Consider the following 18,584-nt stretch of genomic DNA (forward strand, 5'->3'; position numbering starts at 1 on the left):
GATCAGAGAAACAACAACGAAGGTGATGGCCACAATGCAGATGATTTGGTTCCAATATTATGCCTGCTAAAAGAATGTCTGACATAAACATTATGCATACGATCAGGACCTCGAGAAGAGTGTGGTCAAGAGGAACGACGATTATGAGAGCGATAGTAAGGGTATCGATGATTATAAGGATGGATATTATATACAGATGGAAGCCTCATCATTCATTACCAACTCCACCAATTACAACTTGAGATGCAAATCTCCTCTCCTCAATTCCAAAATGACTTTTTAAATGTCTGCTTCTCTGTATTAACCCCCCTTTCCCTATTGACAATGATAATTGCAGTTTTATACTTGATCTATCACCGTACAGACTCCATTTCTATTTAAAGGACAACTCACAAATATAAGCCAATGAAAATCAAACGTATGGCTTTACTTCAATTTCTACTTTGTAACATCCGCCAAAGCTCTTTGTCTTCTTCCCCACCTAACGCAGCTGCCTTTATGCCCCAAGACAAACTCCTCTCTGCTATCTTTGGCATCAGTATACACTATACGTGGTTATCCCAAAAAACACTGCCCACATTAAACTACTATATATAAAGTATAAATATTTAAATGACACCTCACAGACATTAGCCAATGAAAAAGTTAAGGTAGATAGCATGCGCCATGTCCCTAGTAAATGTCCTGCATATTATATACAAAGGAAAAGAATTTTCAAGAGTGAACTGCATGTCTTGCTTGCAGTTGAAAAACTTTGTCCAAGTTACTTACTGGTTTTCTAATTGCCACTAACGCATCACAAATACCTTTGAACTCCCTTAGGTATTCATCAAGAGACCTTGTGCCTTTCTTCAATCCTCAATGTTTATTGGTCATATGTAACCCCCTTTTCTTTGGTCATTAGTAGAAGCTTCTCTTCCAAAGAGTTTCAAACGTCATAGGCAATCTCCATTCCATCTAACAAAAGCATCACTTCTTTTGTCATAAGTCCAAGGAGCCAAGAGGTGAGTAACCATCATAGTGTGACCATATATGTATTGACTGATCGTTGGCCTCTTTCGTTTCAGGATCCAGTATCTCCTTTGATGTATTTCTGTTTTCAGATAGATGATGAACTAGTTTGAGACTTCAAACAAGGAGGAGAACTTGTGAGCACCATAAAAGGAGGTTGGACTTATTCAATTTGATGACGACGAGGCTCGAGCACTGATGAAAGGCCTAGATGCTAAGAGCGGTTTCTGGGTTCGCCATGGATTGTTTTAAGTTCACCTACTCTAATACCATATAGAAAGGAATATAATTTTCGAGAGCAAACTAGACGTGTTTCTTATATGTTGTATATCTTTTCAAAGAGAGTTACAATGTTGAAAAATATCACACTTTCCTAATACAGCTGATGGAATAATTTACAGAAAGGGTTAGTAGTTGATTTCCTTCCAGCCTTGAATTTTACACGTTGCAAACATGGAGAGCCACGGCTGCTTTCCATTCTGATTGTAGATCTCTATCTATCACATAAAGATTGGCAAATTCTTGGCTGCATCCTTATTGCATGCTTTCATTACCTTCATCATATTTCATATTTCTCTATTAAAGCATGCTTATGACTTCAAATTAAGACCTTCCAAACACTTTGTACATATATCAAATCATTTTTGAAACAATAGGTAATAATTAAATCAGTAATCTGAATATAATGCTTAAATTTCAGACTCATCACATTGAAATTTCTGTTCACGGGCAATACAAGATTTTAAGACCATGATTCTGACATCTGCGCTATACCTCATATATGACACAAGCATTCTTAATGTGGCTCTATACCTCATATATGACATAATGAGAAACTTCAGAAACCAGTTTAATTCTAGCTACCAGGTCCGCGTTCACATACCTTTACCAGTATATACCACATGCGAGGAAAGACATCAATGAGAATTCAATATTTAGACTCATTCCAAGCAAGGGCTGAGTACTAATGTGCTATATATCCTCCTAATCTTAGCTTGATAGACATGACTACAACTTCCTCAAATGTAAGTAACCAATTGGGGTTGAAATTTGAGAGTGATGGAGGGATCACGGGTGTGTTGATATTCACATGGGACAAGCAACATCCGTGTGACTTCTTTTTCCAAACTGGAGACTTGATAATAGAGAAACAAGCCATGGAACCTTAACCTATATATACCTCTCCTGTCCGTCATTTGTCTATAGGGATAACAACTAACAGCATTTTGATCCACAAACAACCTCAAGCGAAAGAAGTCATGTCTATTGAAGCTCTTGCAATGGCGGGTGCTGACTACATGGAATGTGGGATTGACCTCCAAGGATGGGAGACTGGTGGCTCCACACAGCCACCTCCTTATCTTCTAGTTGAGAACATCCCAGGCCCTGAAGCCGGTACGAAGTGCAATGATGATAAGCAAAAGGCGAATGAAGAGAGGGTGAAAGCAAAGATGCGGGAATGGGCTAAAGCTGTTGCTGCCATGAATAGGTCTTTAATGCAATCAGAATTCGGAAATGAGAGATGTATTTTAATAAAGTAATGTAATCAAAGTTATGTTGTGAATATATTTGATTGATGTGAGCAATTCATCCAAACAAACAAAAAGAGAAGTTGCCCACGTCCCATTGAAAACCAAGTTCTGTGTACAACTTTTTCACTTGGCTGGGTCGAGCATTGTGCTGAAGTACGTATTACCATTTTCAGGAAGACCAACTGAACTCAAGTATCGTCAAATTCTTGTAAGGGAGAAAAGTTATACATTTTTCTTGGATTAAGAGCATTTATATTCTAAATGTCCACAGAGACATCATACGAATTCATCTTGTAGCTTAAATTGTTTGCACTTTGTATTAATAAATTTTCTATCCACGGAGATTTTGAGTGTATATCTCCCTCCAAATGAATCTCCAGCTGCCCATCCAAACAAGTAATCGTATATCACATGGTTTTTTGGGTTTTGGGATCATATTGTACACCCTCTATATCAAAAGTTCAAAGAATCAATACCCAAATTTCATCTTCACCTTCTTTGTTTTTGTGTGCATGTAACAGCATGAACATGTGAACACAAGGTCATTGATTGAATTCATTCTCCCTTTACACACTGCCTAACATATCTAACATGGGATTATCGCATGAAGTCCAATGAGGAACAGGTCTATAATACAAAATACAAGGACTTGATTCAAGTATCATATCTTTTCTTGGTAATTTTTCGACTATATGCTTCATTGAAAAGGCATCATCAAGCCAGACATGATGGCGACAAGCCAATTGTGTACCATTTTGGTAACAGGACATAAAATGATTATACTCGATTTCCACAGCATCATGTGCACAGGTTCTTCATGTGAAATGCAGGCACACCCCAAAACATTTATGAAAAATAAAGATTCAATCATTTGATCTCCATCATGTACTTCCCCATTTTAGCTAGAAGATCATTTCCTTCTCTTTTTTCTGAGGATGAACTCTACTCCATAGTTAATTTGAGAGAATTGTCACCAAGCCTTGGTTTCATGGCGACTTTATTTATTACAGCTAGCTGGCATAACGCATGGTACTGCAATTCAAATTTGATTTAGCCTATGCCTAATATTAATTATTTTTTCACATATTTCACTAACTTCAACAATTTTAGCTACAATATTGCCCACAGGGGTAACAGCTGGCATCAGTTTGATGAGGGCTCTAACCAATGTTTTTAACTTGTAGGAAAAGTAAGCCTAAGAAAAGGCTTACAGTCAATAGAGTAATCATTTTGACCTTACTTGTTGAGGGGGAGATAACGTGGTATATAGAACAGTCAGGAAAACATATTCAAACTCGTAACTAATTTCCTAGTCGCAGCATCACAACAGCATCGGTAATAGCTGACGTCAAATCAGAACTTGGTAAGAGCTGACATCAAATCAGCTCCATGACCATGTAAGCATTATTTGATGAGAACAAGATTGCAGTCAAAAGAACGATCACATGATAAATGTTACTTTTAAAGATTTTATTCCTCTCTCTTTCTTCCATTTAACCATCATGCCAATCCATAATTCTTTAGAGGATTTTCTCTTTCCCAGAAAAGATAATATATACATGTGGACAACCTTCTTGTTTTAAAATTTTGGAGTGACTTGCAACTCTCAAATAATCTAAGTTAATGCTCACTTATATAAGATTATAATCCTGCCTTTGCATCGGTAATCCGCAAGTGTCATGTCAATTTCGATGGAAGCTCAGACAATTTAGGGCCAAGCTCAAGCTCAGAGATCCTAGTAATCATATTTTGAAAGTAAACGTAGGGCTTACTGTTTAATTGTATTTATACAATCCAAGAACATATGGCAGTTTGAAAAGAAAGGTGAAAAGATTTGACGAACACATCAGTTTGACAATTTATTATGAAAGTTAGGAAGTCAAAGAAAAGGAAATTGTTCAATCCCCTGGAGATTTCTTGCTTTCTGTTTATGCATATATAACCCCCTGTTTCAGGTAATAATTAAATTAGTAGTTGGAGTAGGATGCTTCAATTTAAGATTGACATATGACAAAGGAGAAATACCGTTGAATTGCGATGATTAGGGTGCATGAAACCTAAATTTAACGCTACTTCTACAACTGCATTGAAATTTCTTGTCACGGGCGCAGAATCCACTGTTCTGACCGCTGCTCCATACCTCATGTATGAGAAGCTTCACATACCAATTTAATTCTTGCTACCAGTTCTGCGTTCACATACCTTTTCCAGTATATGTACAAGCAAAGGCTGAGTGCTGACGTGCTATATATCCTCCTGATTTTAGCTTGATAGACATGACTTCAACCCCCTCAAATATAAGGAACCAATTGTGGTTGGAATTTGAGAGTGATGGGTGGATCACGGATATATTGATATTCACTTGGTACATGCAACATCCGTGTAGGACTTGATAATAGAGAAACAAGCCAAGGGGTCTTCACCTATAAATATCTCTCCTGTCCTCCTTGGTCTAAATGGATAGATAACAAACAACCTGCAGCTTCTTGATCAACGAACAAGCTCAAGTGAGAGAAGCAATGTCTATTGAAGCTCTTGCAATGGCGGGTGCTGACTACATGGAATGTGGGATTGACCTCCTAGGATGGGAGACTGGTGACTCCACACAGCCACCTCCTTATCTTCTAGTTGAGAAAATCCCGGGCACTGAAGCCGGTACGAATTGCAATGATGATAAGCAAAAGGCTAATGAAGAGAGGGCGAAAGCAAAGATGCGGGAATGGGCTAAAGCTGTTGCTGCCATGAATAGGTCTCTAATGCAATCAGAATTCAGAAATGAGAGATGTATTCTAATTAAGCAATGTACTCAAAGTTATATTGTGAATATATTTGATTGATGTGAACGATTCATCCAAAAAGAGAAGTTGGATAGGTGATTTTCTTTTCTTAAAAATATTTAAAAAAAAAAATAACTTTCAACAAAAACACTTCGAATATAAATACTATCAAACACGCTTTAATTCCAATATTAATTTATATCATATCAAATGTATCAATCATCAGAGGACATGTGGTAGATAAATGGAACTACTGGGTTCTCAGCAGCCTAACATAACTGGAGAGAAATTCAAGAAACACCATAGCCCACTGGAGTCATGGCTCAGATATTACAATAGAAATTCAGACCATTTGGAACCACATCTGAGAAATCTTCCAAATAGAGATAGAAATAGAGAGATTGAGTTCAGACAACTACATCAAGTGTGGCATCAACCTTGAAGAGGTGGCCCATAGAGACCTGCAGAAGATACCACAGAATGTATCTTCTAGCCAAGCAAAGACCAAAAGATAGGAGCTGAAAGCAATGGTATTAGACAAGGCGATTTTAGAAAAATGGCAGGTGAAGCAGTGGTTGCTTTCAATGTCTCTCAGCTGCCAATTTGTGGGGTTGAACAAGAAAACTGCAACAACCTAAGCTATGTCAAAATTCACAGAACAGCGGGTTTAAGTGGGGTAATTGTACAAGAAGATGTGGGTTCTCAACATATAGCTCTAACTCAAAACTGGGCTCAGCTCCCCAGTTTTGACATTTTTGAGCCTGACTCCTGAAGTGCAGTAAATATGATGTAACTACAAAATTCACATTCTATAGGGCCAGAATTTATAACCCATAGATTCACATGAAATGAAATGAAGCCAGGTCATTGAGAATCATAAATAATACTGCTTCTATGTCTAAGTCAAAATAAATCAATTGTGTAATTTCCCAGTTTAGCAATTGTTCATGGTAATTTCGTTCATGCCTATAGCCTCTCATCACACAATTGAAATAGCATACCGAAATATTTTGTAGCGAGCACGGATTCAAAAGGCACTATTCAATATTAACATAGAGAAAAAGCTTCATAATACAAAATACAAGGCCTTGGATTGTTTGAGTATTGCTCAAACACACAGAATCACGTACACACATGAGAATTCCAAATAAAATTTAGCGAAGGAGAAAAGCTGGAACCAGAAATCCATCCAAAAATATTCAAGGCATGGTTCTTTTTCCTGTAATTTTTTAAATAAAATACAATTAGAAGGAGACGAAGCTAACCTACTGAAAGAAAATTATATGGCTTTGAAGTAAGGAGAATGAGATTGGATTCATCCATTACCTCATCTTCCACCAGACAATTCAATAGCATCATGGTGATAGAGTGAATCTTCCCTACAGTCAAATCTTCTTTGCAGCCGCTCAGCCTCCTGTCGACGACTAACTTCCACATGCTGCCATTCTTCCCATCTCTCAGCCAGCCCCTCTCCTTCAAGCATCCGAACCACCTCTGACATTGCTGGACGATCGCCTGGTGATGGTTGTGTACAGAGCAATGCAACTTGGATCATCATCTCCACTTCTTGGATGTCATAGTTCCGATTTAGGTTGCGATCTACAATAACATCTAGTCTTTTCTCCCTTTCAAGCTTCTTGACCTTCACAAGCAAGCATAAAAGTATCAAACTGTTGGGACTAGATATGATAGAAAGCTGAACCAATTATGCCATTTTGAAACATTGTTCATCAAATAATTATATTTCAATTTCCGCACAATCACATGCACAAGTTTTTCATGTAAAATGCAATCAACCAAATTATTTAAAATTCATGAAAATATTTGAAAAAACTCAACAAAAAAAAAAAAAAAAACAAAAATACACATGTTAAAATTATTTTTTAATTATAATTGACATAGAAAAATATGGAGCAAGATATAACAGTATTAATAATTTATTATTTATCTAATCAAATTAATTTTAATATAAAAAATATTTAAACTTAATTATTGTTTTTTAAATATTTTAGTATTTTTTGAATAAATTTATATTTTTAATATTTTAAAATAAAAAACATTCAAAATTAAGTAAAATTAAAAAGATAAATATAAAAAATTTAAAAGTGAAGTGATAGTAACATTTAATATTAAAACTATAATTTATTTAATTCAAATGCATTCAATAATATAAAATAAACGATAATGCATATATGAATTCTTAATATTTAATTATCATATAAATGAAATTAAAAAAAATACTTCTTAACAAAATTATAATGGTGGTTTTTATATTTTTATTAATTAAATAAATAAATTTTAAAATGACATAATTAGAATTAATTAATTTATTTTTATTACAAGTTCAACTGTGCCTTGCAAATATCTCAAGACTCTTTTTGCTACTCCAAGATGTAAATGACTAGGATAGTGCATAAATCTTGAAAGCAAGCTTGCTGCAAACATTATGACTTGAAATTAAGAGCTTCCAAACACTTAGTGCATATATCATATTTTAAAACATTAGGTCTAGGAAGTTATGAGTTTCTCATGAGAAGCTCTAGTGGTGCTTAGCTTGTTTGAGCTCCTTTACCATCAAGCTCAAGCTCAGAGGTCTGAGTCTATATATATATATATATGGCAGTTTGAAAAGAAAGATGAAAAGATTTGAAGAAAACATCATGTTAACAATTTATTAGGAATGTTAGTTAGGAGTCACAGAAAAGGAAATTGTTCAATATTCTCCTGGGGATTTCCTTTTTTGTGAATATATATACATAATCCTTGTTTCAGGTAATAATTAAGTCAGTAGTCCGAATATGATGCCTAAATTTCAGATTCATCACATTAAGACAAAGGAGAAATACAGTTGAATGGAGGTTTATGCACTTGATCTTTCGCCCCTACAAGCTAGCAATATATATATATATATATCTTGTCATAGACAATACAAGATTTTAAGACCACCATACTGACATCTACTCTATACCTCATATATGACATAAGCATTCTTAATGCTCTATACTTCATATATGATGACTAAACATTCTTAACACGAGAAGCTCCAGATATCAATTCAATTCTAGCTAGCGACCAGTCCTGCGTTCACATACCTTTACCAGTATAAACATGCATACCACATGCGAGGCAAGACATCAATAAGACTTCACTAGTAAGACTCACTCCGAGTGAAGGCCGAGTGCTAATGTGCTATATATCCTCCTGATTTTAGCTTTATAGAAATGACTACAACTCCCTCAAATGCAAGTAACCAATGATGGTTGAAACTAGAGAGTGATGGATGGATCACGGGTATATTGATATTCACTTGGTACATGCAACATCCGTGTGACCTCTTTTTTCCTAACTTGGTATAGTGATGGATGGATTATCATCCTAATCCATAATTCTTAATTTAGAAGATTTTATTTTTCCTGGCAAAGATCATATACATACATACTAGTGTGGACAACCTTTCTTGTTTGAATAATTGGAGTGATGTCTCTCAATTCTCAAATAATCCAAGTTGCCAATTTATATAAGATTATAATCCTACTTTTGTACTTAATATCTACAAGAGTGGCATGTCGGTTTCATTGGAATCTCTGGGAATATCTAGGTTGAATTACCATGAAAGTGGTATCGAGGTTAAAGAATTGGACCTGCCACCACCCATTTACTCGATATCTGAACAAGTCCATTGATCAGAGAAACAACAACGAAGGTGATGGCCACAATCAGATGATTTGGTTGCAATATTATGCCTGCTAAAAGAATGTCTGACATAAACATTATGCATACGATCAGGACCTCGAGAAGAGTGTGGTCAAGAGGAATGACGATTATGAGAGCGATAATAAGGGTATCGATGATTATAAGGATGGATATTATATACAGATTGAAGCCTCATCATTCATTACCAACTCCACCAATTACAACTTGAGATGCAAATCTCCTTTCCTCAATTCCAAAATGACTTTTTAAATGTCTGCTTCTCTGTACTAACCCCCCTTTCCCTATTGACAATGATAATTGCAGTTTTATACTTGATCTATCGCGGTACAGACTCCATTTCTATTTAAAGGACAACTCACAAATATAAGCCAATGAAAATCAAATGTATGGCTTTACTTCAATTTCTACTTTGTAACATCCGCCAAACCTCTTTGTCTTCTTCCCCACCTAATGCAGCTGCCTTTATGCCCCAAGACAAACTCCTCTCTGCTATTTTTGGCATCGGTATACAGTATAGGTGGTTATCCCAAAAACCACTGCCCACATTAAACTACTATATATAACCTAAAAATATTTAAATGACAACTCACAGATATTAGCCAATGAAAAAGTTAAGGTAGATAGCATGCGCCATGTCCCTAGTAAATTTACTGCATATTATATACAAAGGAAAAGAATTTTCAAGAGCGAACTGCATGTCTTGCTTGCAGTTGAAAAACTTTGTCCAAGTCACTTACTGGTTTTCTAATTGCCACTAACGCATCACAAATACCTTTGAATTGTTGGCGTGAGCTGTCAGTGATTGGAAAAATTATAGGCCAGATTTGTTAGAATCCCATCCGTTAAGGGTCAACTATTATAATAGGCATGATTTGTGTATAGCCTAATTTAGCTTCTAATTTTTTTTCTTTGTATTGGTATATAACCATACTCATCTCTGTACAAAATATATGAAAAAATATATGAGGAATTTTTGACATGGTTTCAGAGCATAATCCTAGGACTTGCTCTACAACCAAACCCAACTCTAAACACTGATTTGCAGCCATGGTGAACCCAAATGATGTGGTACAAACTGGTGGCAACTCCACAAATTCTATCCTAGAATATTTGACGGCAAGAATGACTGAAGTCTTGACCAAAAATCAAACTCAAACCCACCTACCGACCTATGATACTTCCGCTGCACAAATCGGCATTAAGTTGGATGGCACCAACTATGTCCTCTGGTCCCAAGTTGTTGAGATGTATATCTCAGGCAAAGACAAATTGGGATATATCAATGGTGATTTCCTACAACCCGAACCTACAGATCCGACTTTTCGACGATGGCGAACTGAGAATGCAATTGTCAAAGGGTGGCTGATCAATTCTATGGACCCGACCTTGATCAATAATTTCATTCGCTTCCCAACTACAAAAATGGTATGGGATTCTATTGCTACTACTTACTTTGATGGAACTGATACTTCACAAGTATATGATCTAAAAAAATGGGTGACTAAAATGAGACAAGTCGGAGGATCCATTGAAAAATATTACAATGATCTTCAAGGCTTGTGGAGAGAAATTGATTTTCGGCGTCCTAACCTGATGAATTGTGCCACTGATATACAAAAATATAATACAATCCTACAAAAAGATAGAGTCTATATCTTACTTGATGGATTGGATGATCGACTAGACAAGATTCAAAGTGATGTGCTATAGATATAACCTTTTCCTACCATAGAACAGGCCTATGCTCATGTTCGATGAGAGGGGATCCGGCGGGCCGTGATGCTCATAGGTACAGACACGACTGGAGCTGTTATGGCATCAAAAGGAGTCAAGATAGGACAACAACAACCACCCTCTCTACAGTTATCCAAAAATGGCTCTACAGGAGTTGGAAAACTAAATACCAACACCAGAGCCAAGACCTAATCAGAAGGAGGAGGTTGTACTCATTGTGGGAGCATGAAACATACCCGTGAAACCTGTTTCAAGTTACATGGGTACCCAGACTGGTGGAATGAGTACAAGGCCCAAAAAAATCGTGATGTTGCCTCTAACGAAGGGCTTGGTCGAGCTGCCCTGGTAACTGCAACACCTCAGTTATCATTTACCTCACAAATAAAGTCTTCGAGTGATGAAACTCATCTCAATGATCAAGGTAACTGTGGTTATGCTCTACTAAGTTCTATCCAGAATGGTGACAATGGCTGGATAATTGACTCCGGGGCCACGGATCATATGACATTCAATTCAAATGATTTTATTGAAGTTACCCAACCAAGGCGAACTGATATTGCGAATGCTAATGGGGTTACATATCCAGTTACAGGGGCTGGAACTGTTGCCGTATCACCATCTCTTTCTTTATCTAATACTTTATTAGTTCCATCCATCTCAAATAAATTGATGTCTGTAGGACAAGTTACTGAGGAACTAAATTGTGTTACACTAATGTATCCTACCTTTTGTCTTCTTCAGGATATTCTCATCAAGGATATCATTGGGCGTGGTACTAAGAAGAGGGGGTTATATTATATGGATGACTTCAGCTCTGGTCAGGCTCATCATATGCACCACGCAAGCATTAAGGAGAGACAAATTTGGCTATGGCATCGACGCTTGGGGCATCCTTCATTTAGCTATATGAAATACTTGTTTCCAGATTTATTTTCCAAGTCACCTGACTCTGACTTTAAATGTGATACTTGCATTCTAGCCAAAAGTCACCGTGTTTCTTATTCCACAAGTTTGAATAAAAGTGATATTCCTTTTGCTTTAATTCATTCAGATGTTTGGGGACCCTCTCCAATTACCACCTCTTATAGCATTCGCTGGTTTGTGACATTTATCGATAATTGTACTCATATGACTTGGCTATATCTGTTGAAACATAAGGATGATGTGTTTAGCATGTTTCAATCTTTTCATACAATGATTCAAACTCAATTTTCAGCTAAAATTCAAATCCTTCGCTCTGACAATGGTGGTGAATATGTCAATAAGAAATTTCAGGATTACTTTGCGATCCATGGCCTCCTTCACGAAACGTCATGTGCTCAAACACCCCAACAAAATGGGGTTGCCGAAAGGAAGAATCGGCTTATCCTAGAAACAGCCCGTGCTCTCTTGCTTGGGGCACATGTGCCGAGTAGATATTGGGATGATGCTATTACCACGGTAGTATATCTATTAAACCGTATGCCTTCAAAAGTGCTGCAATTCAAGACACCATTGCAAGTTCTTTCTGAACATGTTTCCTTGCCTACTGTCTTGCTACTTCCACCATGAATCTTTGGTTGTGTTGCTTTCGTCCATCTCCATAAAAATCAACGAACCAAGCTTGATCCATGTGCTGTTCGGTGTATCTTTGTGGGGTATGCTACACACCAAAAGGGATATACACAAAAATATGGCATAGACTACCAAGAAACCTTCTCACCTGTGGCAAAGCTGAAAACGGTCAGAGTCTTGTTATCTCTTGCAGCAAATTTGAACTGGCCGTTACATCAGTTTGACGTAAAGAATGCATTTCTTCATGGTGATTTAAAGGAGGAAGTTTACATGGATATTCCACCAGGATACATGACATCTTCAAAGACTGAGGTCGTGTGTAAGTTACAAAAGGCACTGTACGGACTAAAACAATCACCCCGTGCATGGTTTGGTCGGTTTAGCTTAGCTATGAGAAAGTATGGTTTTACCCAAAGCAATTCAGATCATACTCTATTCTTGAAACACCGGCTAGGAAAGGTAACAGCTCTAATTATATATGTAGATGACATGATCATTACAGGAGATGACATCGAAGAGATCTCTAGACTTCAAGGACAACTGGCAACTGAATTTGAAATGAAAAACCTCGGAGGACTCAAATATTTTTTGGGAATTGAGGTAACCAGATCAAAGCAAGGTATATTTCTTTCTCAAAGGAAATATGTGTTAAATCTATTGTCTGAAGTGGGACTACTAGACTGGAAACCAACTAAGACCCCAATTGTTCAGAATCATAAACTTGGAGAGTATTCAGATCATGTGCCAACAAATAAAGAGAGATATCAAAGATTAGTGGGTAAGCTAATTTATTTATCTCATACTCGCCTAGATATAGCCTGTGTTATAAGCATAGTGAGTCAATTTATGCATTGTCCTAGTGAAGATCATATGGATACAGTAATTCGGATTCTTCGCTACCTAAAGTCCTCTCCTGGAAAAGGGCTTATGTTCTCAAAAAATAATCATCTAAACATTGAGGGTTATATAGATGCAGATTGGGCTGGAAATATTTCTAACAGGAAATCCACATCAGGCTACTTTACTTTCGTAGGATGAAATCTTGTTACATGGAGAAGCAAGAAGCAAAAAGTGGTGGCATTGTCTAGTGCTGAAGCTGAGTTCAAAGGAATGGTCAAGGGCATCTGTGAACTCATTTGGCTTAAAAGGTTGCTAATTGAGATTGGCTTTGCTCCTAGTTCCGAAATGGACCTGTTTTGTGACAACAAAGCAACCATTGATATTGCTCATAATCCAGTCCAACATGACCGTACTAAACATGTGGAAGTAGATAGAAATTCCATCAAATAGAATCTCGAGGAAAAGGTAATTTGATTTCCATTTGTTCGGTCTAAAGATCAATTGGCAGACATTCTTACAAAGGCTATTTCCGGAAAAGTCTTCTACAGCTCACTTGACAAGTTGCGCATGAAAGATATATATGCATCAACTTGAGGGGGAGTGTTGGCGTGAGCTGTCAGTGATTAGAAAAATTATAGGCCAGATTTGTTAGAATCCCATCTGTTAAGGGTCAACTATTATAACAGACATGATTTGTGTATAGCTAATTTAGCTTCTAATTTTTTCTCTTTGTATTGGTATATAACCATACTCATCTCTGTACAGAATATATGAAAAAATATATGAGGAATTTTTTACATGAACTCCCTTAGGTATTCATCAAGAGACCTTGTGCCTTTCTTCAATCCTCAATGTTTATTGGTCATATGTAACCCCCTTTTCTTTGGTCATTAGTAGAAGCTTCTCTTCCAAAGAGTTTCAAATGTCATAGGCAATCTCCATTCCATCTAACAAAAGCATCACTTCTTTTGTCAAAAGTCCAAGGAGCCAAGAGGTGAGTAACCATCATAGTGTGACCATATATGTATTGACTGATCATTGGCCTCTTTCGTTTCAGGATCCATTATCTCCCTTGATGTATTTCTGTTTTCAGATAGATGATGAACTAGTTTGAGACTTCAAACAAGGAGGAGAACTTGTGAGCACCATAAAAGGAGGTTGGACTTATTCAATTTGATGACGACGAGGCTCGAGCACTGATGAAAGGCCTAGATGCTAAGAGCGGTTTCTGGGTTCGCCATGGATTGTTTCAAGTTCACCTGCTCTAATACCACATAGAAAGGAATAGAATTTTCAAGAGCGAACTACACGGGTTGCTTATATGTTGTATATCTTTTCAAAGAGAGTTACAATGTTGAAAAATATCACACTTTCCTAATACAGCAGATGGAATAAGTTACAGAAAGGGTTAGTAGTTGATTTCCTTCCAGCCTTGAATTTTACACGTTGCAAACATGGAGAGCAACGGCTGCTTTCCATTCTGATTGTAGATCTCTATCTCTTACATAAAGATTGGCAAATTCTTGGCTGCATCCTTATTGCATGCTTTCATTTCCTTCATCATATTTCATATTTCTCTATTAAAGCATGCTTATGACTTCAAATTAAGACCTTCCAAACACTTTGTACATATATCAAATCATTTTTGAAACAATAGGTAATAATTAAATCAGTAGTCTGAATATAATGTTTAAATTTCAGACTCATCACATCAAGACAAAGGAGAAATACAGTACTACATCGAAATTTCTGTTCACGGGCAATACAAGATTTTAAGACCATGATTCTGACATCTGCGCTATACCTCATATATGACATAAGCATTCTTAATGTGGCTCTATACCTCATATATGACATAATGAGAAACTTCAGAAACCAATTTAATTCTAGCTACCAGGTCCACGTTCACATACCTTTACCAGTATATACCACATGCGAGGAAAGACATCAATGAGAATTCAATATTTAGACTCATTCCAAGCAAGGGCTGAGAACTAATGTGCTATATATCCTCCTAATCTTAGCTTGATAGACATGACTACAACTTCCTCAAATGTAAGTAACCAATTGGGGTTGAAATTTGAGAGTGATGGAGGGATCACGGGTGTGTTGATATTCACATGGGACAAGCAACATCCGTGTGACTTCTTTTTCCAAACTGGAGACTTGATAATATATAGAGAAACAAGCCATGGAGCCTTAACCTATATATACCTCTCCTGTCCGTCATTTGTCTATAGGGATAACAACTTACCGCCTTTTGATCAACAAACAACCTCAAGCGAAAGAAGTCATGTCTATTGAAGCTCTTGCAATGGCGGGTGCTGACTACATGGAATGTGGGATTGACCTCCAAGGATGGGAGACTGGTGGCTCCACACAGGCACCTCCTTATCTTCTAGTTGAGAACATCCCAGGCACTGAAGCCGGTACGAAGTGCAATGGTGATAAGCAAAAGGCGAATGAAGAGAGGGTGAAAGCAAAGATGCGGGAATGGGCTAAAGCTGTAGCTGCCATGAATAAGTCTTTAATGCAATCAGAATTCGGAAATGAGAGATGTATTTTAATAAAGTAATGTACTCAAAGTTATGTTGTGAATATATTTGATTGATGTGAGCAATTCATCCAAACAAACAAAAAGAGAAGTTGCCCACGTCCCATTGAAAACCAAGTTCTGTGTACAACTTTTTCACTTGGCTGGGTCGGGCATTATGCTGAAGTATTACCATTTTCAGGAAGACCAACTGAACTCAAGTACCATCAAATTCTTGTAAGGGAGAAGAGTTATACATTTTTCTTGGATTAAGAGCATTTATATTCTAAATGTCCACAGAGACATCATACGAATTCATCTTGTAGCTTAAATTGTTTGCACTTTGTATTAATAAATTTTCTATTCACGGAGATTTTGAGTGTATATAGTGCATGTGGTATAGCTCGTCACTGATACTATTAGTTTGATACTGAAAAAGGACCAGTCCCCTCTCCCTCCAAATGAATCTCCAGCTGCCCATCCAAACAAGTAATCGTATATCACATGGTTTTTTGGGTTTTGGGATCATATTGTACACCCTCTATATCAAAAGTTCAAAGAATCAATACCCAAATTTCATCTTCACCTTCTTTGTTTTTGTGTGCATGTAACAGCATGAACATGTGAACACAAGGTCATTGATTGAATTCATTCTCCCTTTACACACTGCCTAACATATCTAACATGGGATTATCGCATGAAGTCCAATGAGGAACAGGTCTATAATACAAAATACAAGGACTTGATTCAAGTATCATATCTTTTCTTGGTAATTTTTCGACTATATGCTTCATTGAAAAGGCATCATCAAGCCAGACATGATGGCGACAAGCCAATTGTGTACCATTTTGGTAACAGGACATAAAATGATTATACTCGATTTCCACAGCATCATGTGCGCAGGTTCTTCATGTGAAATGCAGGCACACCCCAAAACATTTATGAAAAATAAAGATTCAATCATTTGATCTCCATCATGTACTTCCCCATTTTAGCTAGAAGATCATTTCCTTCTCTTTTTTCTGAGGATGAACTCTACTCCATAGTTAATTTGAGAGAATTGTCACCAAGCCTTGGTTTCATGGCGACTTTATTTATTACAGCTAGCTGGCATAACGCATGGTACTGCAATTCAAATTTGATTTAGCCTATGCCTAATATTAATTATTTTTTCACATATTTCACTAACTTCAACAATTTTAGCTACAATATTGCCCACATGGGTAACAGCTGGCATCAGTTTGATGAGGGCTCTAAACAATGTTTTTAACTGGTAGGAAAAGTAAGCCTAAGAAAAGGCTTACAGTGAATAGACTAATCATTTTGACCTTACTTGTTGAGGGGGAGATAACGTGGTATATTCAAACTCGTAACTAATTTCCTAGTCGCAGCATCACAATAGCATCGGTAATAGCTGACGTCAAATCAGAACTTGGTAAGAGCTGACATCAAATCACAACTTTGTAATAGCTGACGCTCAATCAGCTCCATGACCATGTTAGCATTATTTGTTGAGAACAAGATTGCAGTCAAAAGAACGATCACATGATAAATGTTACTTTTAAATATTTTGCTCCTCTATCTTTCTTCCATTTGACCATCATGCTAATCCATAATTCTTTATAGGATTTTCTCTTTCCTAGGAAAGATAATATACACATGCAGAGAGCGTGGACAACCTTCTTGTTTTCAAACTTTGGAGTGAGTTGCAATTCTAAAATAATCTAAGTTAATGCCCAGTGATATAAGATTATAATCCTACCTTGGCACCAGTAATCCGCAAGTGTCATGTCAATTTCGATGGAAGCTTAGACAAGTTAGGGCCAAGCTCAAGCTCAGAGATCCTAGTAATCCTATTTTGAAAGTAAACGTTGGGCTTATCTAGCTCAAGCAAGCTTGTAATTGGTTGAGGTCTGCAGTTTAATTGTATTTATATAATCCAAGAACATATGGCAGTTTGAAAAGAAAGATGAAAAGATTTGACGAACACATCAGTTTGACAATTTATTATGAAAGTTAGGAAGTCAAAGAAAAGGAAATTGTTCAATCCCCTGGAGATTTCTTGCTTTCTGTTTATGCATATATAACCCCCTGTTTCAGGTAATAATTAAATTAGTAGTTGGAGTAGGATGCTTCAATTTAAGATTGACATATGACAAAGGAGAAATACCGTTGAATTGCGATGATTAGGGTGCATGAAACCTAAATTTAACGCTACTTCTACAACTGCATTGAAATTTCTTGTCACGGGCGCAGAATCCACTGTTCTGACCGCTGCTCCATACCTCATATATGACTTAAGCATTCTTAATATGAGAAGCTTCACATACCAATTTAATTCTTGCTACCAGTTCTGCGTTCACATACCTTTTCCAGTATATGTACAAGCAAAGGCTGAGTGCTGATGTGCTATATATCCTCCTGATTTTCGCTTGATAGACATGACTTCAACCCCCTCAAATATAAGTAACCAATTGTGGTTGGAATTTGAGAGTGATGGGTGGATCACGGATATATTGATATTCACTTGGTACATGCAACATCCGTGTAGGACTTGATAATAGAGAAACAAGCCAAGGGGTCTTCACCTATAAATATCTCTCCTGTCCTCCTTGGTCTAAATGGATAGATAACAAACAACCTGCAGCTTCTTGATCAACGAACAAGCTCAAGTGAGAGAAGCAATGTCTATTGAAGCTCTTGCAATGGCGGGTGCTGACTACATGGAATCTGGGATTGACCTCCTAGGATGGGAGACTGGCGGCTCCACACAGGCACCTCCTTATCTTCTAGTTGAGAAAATCCCGGGCACTGAAGCCGGTACGAATTGCAATGATGATAAGCAAAAGGCTAATGAAGAGAGGGCGAAAGCAAAGATGCGGGAATGGG

The 18,584-nt window shown here is 37.0% G+C and overlaps 1 long non-coding RNA gene across 1 annotated transcript; it reads right to left on the reverse strand.

Annotated features, from left to right (window-relative positions):
- Nucleotides 1–6,344: 6,344 nt before the first annotated feature.
- Nucleotides 6,345–6,967, reverse strand: LOC109122172 (uncharacterized). Its single transcript, XR_002029625.2, has 2 exons — nucleotides 6,647–6,967; nucleotides 6,345–6,539 (listed from the first exon to the last, which is right to left on the reverse strand). It is a non-coding gene; the product is annotated as an uncharacterized LOC109122172 (long non-coding RNA).
- Nucleotides 6,968–18,584: the final 11,617 nt, after the last annotated feature.

The sequence above is a fragment of the Vitis vinifera genome, chromosome 7, assembly GCF_030704535.1.
Source record: "Vitis vinifera cultivar Pinot Noir 40024 chromosome 7, ASM3070453v1".
NCBI lineage: Eukaryota > Viridiplantae > Streptophyta > Magnoliopsida > Vitales > Vitaceae > Vitis > Vitis vinifera.